Source organism: Petaurus breviceps, unplaced genomic scaffold, assembly GCF_028583685.1.
Source record: "Petaurus breviceps papuanus isolate PSGF00001 unplaced genomic scaffold, PetGlider_PUasm1.0 90654, whole genome shotgun sequence".
Taxonomy (NCBI): domain Eukaryota; kingdom Metazoa; phylum Chordata; class Mammalia; order Diprotodontia; family Petauridae; genus Petaurus; species Petaurus breviceps.
This window is the reverse complement of record NW_027187301.1, coordinates 1,357,904-1,363,903: the sequence shown is the minus strand read 5'-3', so window position 1 is coordinate 1,363,903 and position 6,000 is coordinate 1,357,904. Positions and strand designations below refer to the sequence as shown.

The 6,000-nt window shown below is 42.0% G+C and overlaps 1 protein-coding gene and 1 pseudogene across 1 annotated transcript in view; both read left to right on the top strand.

Moving 5' to 3' along the window:
* SEMA5B (semaphorin 5B) overlaps positions 1–6,000 on the top strand; it is a 196,136-nt gene that overhangs the window by 1,987 nt on the left and 188,149 nt on the right. The gene's annotated exons all lie outside the window — the stretch shown is intronic.
* Positions 1–6,000, top strand: part of LOC138143770 (AP-2 complex subunit mu-like) — a 47,624-nt pseudogene that overhangs the window by 1,138 nt on the left and 40,486 nt on the right.

The following is a 6,000-nucleotide window of genomic DNA, read 5'->3' as shown; positions in this document are numbered from 1 at the left end:
TGTGTGTGTGTGTGTGTGTGTGTGTGTGTGTGTGTGTGTGTATGTGTTTTGCGGGAGTGGGGAGAAGTCACCTCCTGTCGTTGTGGTTCTTTTTTTTTTTTTCTGTATTCTTCATTTTTAGGTGGAGGTCAGTATATAAGGGAGGGAAGGCAGAGTAGGGCATCGAGGGAGTCTGTGTGGGACTTGAGTGTCGCCAACTAGGGAAAGCATTATTATTGGCGAAAACAAGTGTCTGAACTGACTGAAGAGCAGGTGGGCATTTCAGGAAATGAGTCCTTGATCTCTGCTACTGCAGGGTGGAGTCCAGCTTAGCTCCTCCTCCACTGTCTCCTCTCTTCCATGGTGTTTCTTACTCTGCTTTTCTTTTTCCTATTGCTTCCCATCTCTGCCTCTTTTTCACTCTTTTCCCTTCTTCCCTTTACCCTTTTCCATTTTCATCACCATTCTTCCCCACTCTCACCCCCACCTCTACCTCCACCTCCACCTCCATCCCCACCTCCACCTTTCTCCTCATTGTATAAATTTTGTATTGTGTGATGTTTCCAATTATCTGGGTTCATGGCTTCACTCTATTAGTGTAGTCTGCGTTGACTGCATTATGGGTTCTTGGTTTGTTTTTGTGAGGCAATTGGGGTTAAGTGACTTGCCCAGGGTCACACAGCTAGTGTCAGAGGTCAGATTTGAACTCAGGTCCTCCTGATTCCAAGGCCTATGCTCTGTACCACCTAACTGCCATGTTCTTGAACATTTTAAAAACTCCTGGGGATTACCCTTGCCATCCCCTAGGTGGCTTCAGTCAGTAACTTTCTCCATTCCTTTTTTATTCCACCTCTCCCTTAGTTCTCCCCTCCCCTACTTCCCCTTCTCCTTGTCCTCTCCCCCCCAATCTATTTCTTCTTTATCCTTAGTCACTCATCTTTGTTTTACCCCTTCACCTTTCTCTGTGACCTTCAGAAGTAGCCTCTCCTTTCTTCATCTGGGGAAATGACCTTGGAAAAGGGGTTGTGAAGAACCCAACCTTAGGAACTCAACATCTTCCATCCCATGCAGTGGAAGTAGGAAAGAACCTGTCAATACTTTGAATCCTAAATTTAGAGTCCAAAAGGAGATTAAAGGGAAAATAAAAGAATTTATCAAGGCCCTTCAAGAGAGTTAGTGAGTAAAAATTGACAAAGTTAGGCTGTGCCTTCCTTGCACCTAAGTCTAGTGTGTGAAGTCAATATGGTAGATTCTTGGTTCTTACCCTGACTACCTGGAGAATGAGGAAATGATGCTGCTGGGTCTCCCTTAGGTCTTCAATCCCGAGTACAGAGGATTTAATTTGGGAACTGGACACTGCCTTATTTTGCAAATGAAAAAAATTGAGGCTCAGGGAGGGCCTCATAGTCCTACAGCTAGTTAAATGCTAAAAACCCAGGATTAAAGCCCTGTTCTACCACCCAACCCTGTGCTCTTTCCCTTACATCACATTGTCACTCATCCTCCTCCTCCAGATCAACATGTATTGAGCTCTGTGAAGGACCTGCTACTATACTCTGCGCCTGCAAAGAGGTATAACAAATGATGCTGACCTTCTCTAGACTTAACAATGTAGTCAGGGAAACAGGACCTATTCATAATAAGATAATGTTCCTGCTGAACTAAAGTAATGGTACAAGATGGCATGTTAAGTGCCAGATGAAAGTGGAGGACCAAGCTCCAGGCTAGTTTGGAGGAAGTGAGGTGCCAAGGTTGGGGCCTTTAGAAAAGATCTTCTGGGTGAAAACAAGCCTGTTACTTTCAAGGACCAGTTGATGACCCTAAAATTGGAAGAAAGAAAACCCATAGCTATGGATTGTGAGCTGATACCTTTTTATCTGACAAAAATGGAGCATCATTCCCTCAGCTTCTCTGAAAGTTGCTGGCATTCTAGCTGTGTGCAGGTGTGAGGGAGACTTCTCCATCCTACCCCTTGCCAATCACTGCTGAGAGGTCATCAGGCCATGCCTATCATTAGAGAGAATTGCCAGCCATCTAAGTACTATGATTTTTAGGGGGCACAGAACAGGTCTTTTGGCTTCAAAACAAACAAAAAATCTACACTGGCTTGCCAGAAATTTACCACTTTAGGTTTTGACTCAAATTAGGTCCACTAAATGCCTGTAGAAAGAACTACAAAGTATCCTGAAAAAACCCAATAATATGTGTTTTCTCCAGCCTGCTGGGCAAAACATATTAAAGTCTGAGACAGGAAGGTCTTTTCTTTTTGATGAAAAGAATGAGAGGTAAAATCCTAGGACCACTGCCCTTCCCTGAGCCAAAGCAATAACAGCTTCTACCTATAGAAACTGGGAGGGGGGGAAGGGGAGGAGAGTCCAAGATCACCATACTGAAAAGACAGTTAACACTACTACTATCCTCACTTTCTGACTACTGGAAGGGCTCCCAGGAGGATGACAGGGTTTTGTGGTCAATTGGGGGAAGGAAAGACCAAAAGTCTAGAATATACCTCATGGACAGCCTAAAGGTTAAAAGACTGTAACTTGTATGGTGATCTTTGTGTTGTATGCACAGTTCAAAAGTCTTAAAGACTATTTATTGTAATTTTCCTGTTAGCCTTTAGGATCCAGAAGCTTCACTGACTTCCTGTTTATGAGATAGGGAGAGAAAAGGTTATGAGCTTCAGGATTGGGCCAGGGAAGACTCCCAGTTGAAATTTGTTGAGTGTCTTCTATGTAAAGAAAATAATCTAGGGGCGGCTAGATGGTGCAGTAAATAGAGCACTGGCCCTGGAGTCAGGAGGACCTGAGTTCAAATTTGACCTCAGACACTTAACACTAGCTGTGTGACCTTGGGCAAGTCACTTAACCCCAATTGCCCTCCCCTCTCCCCTCCAAAAAGAAAAAAAAAGAGAGAGAAAATAATCTAGTTTTTTTTCTTTCTTATGGTTTTTCCCTTTGGTTCTAATTCCTTTTTACAGCATGACTGTTGTGGAAATGTGTTTACTATGATTGTACATGTATAACCCATATCAGATTGCATGCCGTCTTAGGGAGGGGAAGGAGGGGAGAAAATTTAAAACTCAAAATCTTATCAATTGAATGTTGAAAACTAAAACTAATCAAATATTTTTTAAAAAGAAAATAATTTAGAAGGAAAAGATGTAAAAGATTCAGCAGTGGAAAGAACACCGACTAGTTATTACCTTGGTTGCCGCGATTCCTCTCTGCAACTTAGTTTTCTCATATATAAAATGAGGAAGTTAGAAGAGAATGCTAAGGTGCCTTCCTATGACATTCTTAAGATCTTAAAGATCCAGGAGTTCCTCTGAAGACACCGGGGCACTTCTGTGTGGGATGTAGAGTGCAGTAGTCTGAGCTGGGGGGGGGAGGGGAAGAAGTCAGACACACTGCCCAGGGATGACATCCTCATGACATCCTCAGCATGTGCTCAAGTTCAAATGCTTTAAACACTTCCTAGTTGTGTGCCCCAGTGAAATCACTTAAACTCTCTGAGCCTCAATTTCCTTATCTGTAAAATAGGGCCAATAATACTAATCTTACAGAGTTATTGTGAGAATTAAATGTATAAAAAGGAAAACAACAGCTATTATTGTGACTATAATTATTACTCCAGTAAGGTCTCCTAGCCTCTAGGAATACCATCTGTAGAATTGCATTTTCATGATTTAATTTCCTGTAGAGTTTTCTCTTGATCCTGACATACCGTTGGCGATGAAATCTGACAAGGCCTGTTCTAGATGAGTGATTTGCCAGCAGTGTGGCCTCATGGCTTGCATTTAGGCCATGGGACACATGAATTCTAGACCCCAGACTTGCTTTGGGAACCCAGCCAAATGATTAGTCTTTCCATTTATACGAGGAGAATTAGATCTCTCCCTTCTTGCCCCATTGAATTCAGGAAAACTGGACATCTATGACAGTGTTATAAGTTCTAGAGGGGAAAGGAAACTAGAACAATATAGGCAATTCATCATTATCATGACCGAAAATGCTCAATTCTCTGCAGCTCTAAAATGTGTTTAGAGCCATTTTCACAGGTGTTGGAGGTGGTTGGAGCAGGAGCTCAAGCAAGTTCCTGCTTTTACTTTGCCATCTTGACTCTGCCCCCACAAAATGGCAGATATTTTAATATTAGTCTGAATGGAACATAGACAATTTGAATGACTTTTGGAGTATGTAATGTTTTGGACTATCTGCATTAGTGTCACTTGGTACAAGGGAGAGAGCAGTAAATTCTCTGTGGGAGGTTTGGGGTTCAAATATCAGTTCTGCCACTTATTAGAATCTTCTTGCTGTTATTCATCTTTCTTTTTCCAAGAGGACCAGTGACGTCACAGGTGACATCTTGACCGGTGCATGAATTGGACTAAAGTAAGGCAGTTGCACAAAGTCATCAGCCTCACTCTCTTTTCCAGAGCAAGTTACTTTAAGCCACAGTTTCCTCATCTGTAAAAAGGAAATGGATCAGATAATCTCTAATGTCCCTTCCAACTCTAAACCTGTGATTCTTCTACTCCATGGATGCAGAGGAGTTGGCTGCAGTGGTTTATTCTTAGACTTTTTGCCTGGTGAAGATGTTTACAAATCATTCATTTATTCAGCCAAGAAATATTTATTGAGCGCATACCTTTCTAGGTGAATGGGCAGTATGAAGTGATATGATTCAATAGTTCTTTCCTAAAGGAACTTACCGTCTTGTAGTGGAGTCTGCTGGGGGGTTGGGGGGGGGGACGGTTTGCACTTAACTAGAACTTCTCCACAGGATGGAGAAGGGTGAACCTCAAATTCTGAAGCCCCATTAGAATTTGTTCTCCTTGAGTCTACCCCTGTGCTTCTTTATCCCAATTAACACTAATTTATTGAGCACCAATTACATACAAGAGATTATTATTATTATCTCCCAGTTACTTGGCAAATTACGTTATAATAATACCCAACACCCCAGTGAAGAGTAACACAACTCAAAAAACATGATAATTCTCATTGACTGGAGTATATGATTGTGTGTACTATGGCATGAGTTCTTGGGGTAGAGGTAGGATCATGAATCCTGTGTCATCTGGGTTTTATGGTTAGTCAGATAAATTTGGAATGGGGTAAAGGAGCTGGAGGGTCAGAATATCAGTCTAGTGTGGAGTAATGTGTGGATTGGCAAGATTGGAATCAGGAAGACTTGACTTCATATACTCACCTCAGACATAGTAGGGGTGACTTTGGATAAATTATTTAACCTCTCTTAGTCTTAATTGCCTCATTTGTAAAACGGAGATAGTAACATTAGCACCTGTCTCACAGAGCTGTTGCCTAAAATGAGACAATGTGTATGTAAAGCATCATATAAACACAAGCTATTATTATCCTCATAATTCTGACAAAAACTTAGATGAAGACTCACCAATGCCTCAGTTTCCCTACTTTTAAAAATGGAGGCTAACCACCTTGTCCTGCTTCATTTAAAAGATAGAAGTAGAGACAGTGCTTTTGAGAAGGGATGGTAGTCATTTTCAATGATGTTATTGTTTGTCCTTCATTTTCAAAGAGGACCAATGACATCATGGGTAATGTCTTGACTTGTTCATAAATTGGATTAAAGTGAGGCAGAATGGCACAAAGTAGTTAGTCTCACTTCCTCTTTCTGAATCATCAAAGTCCAGTGGCAGAACAAAAGTCAAAATGACTGGCAAAGGCCCAGGATGCAGTGGATTGCCTTGATGTCTTCAATGTCTGACCAGATTCTAAGTGTTCTTCAACTCCCTTCATGGCTGTTGGAACAAATTATTTTCATATGTCCATTCCACCAAGGAAAGTCTTCACCCCCTAATTCACTGACAGGTTTCAGGCACATCAGGTACGTTCAAACTGGTTTAGCCCATCTGCCAAGATGGCTTACCAGGGTGTGGCTGCTGCACAGGCTATATAGCCTCTTGAAGCCACAGGTGAGAGTTAGGTGAATCAGGTGGACACCAAAGGAGGATGAACAGCCCTGAAAAGGGCTCAG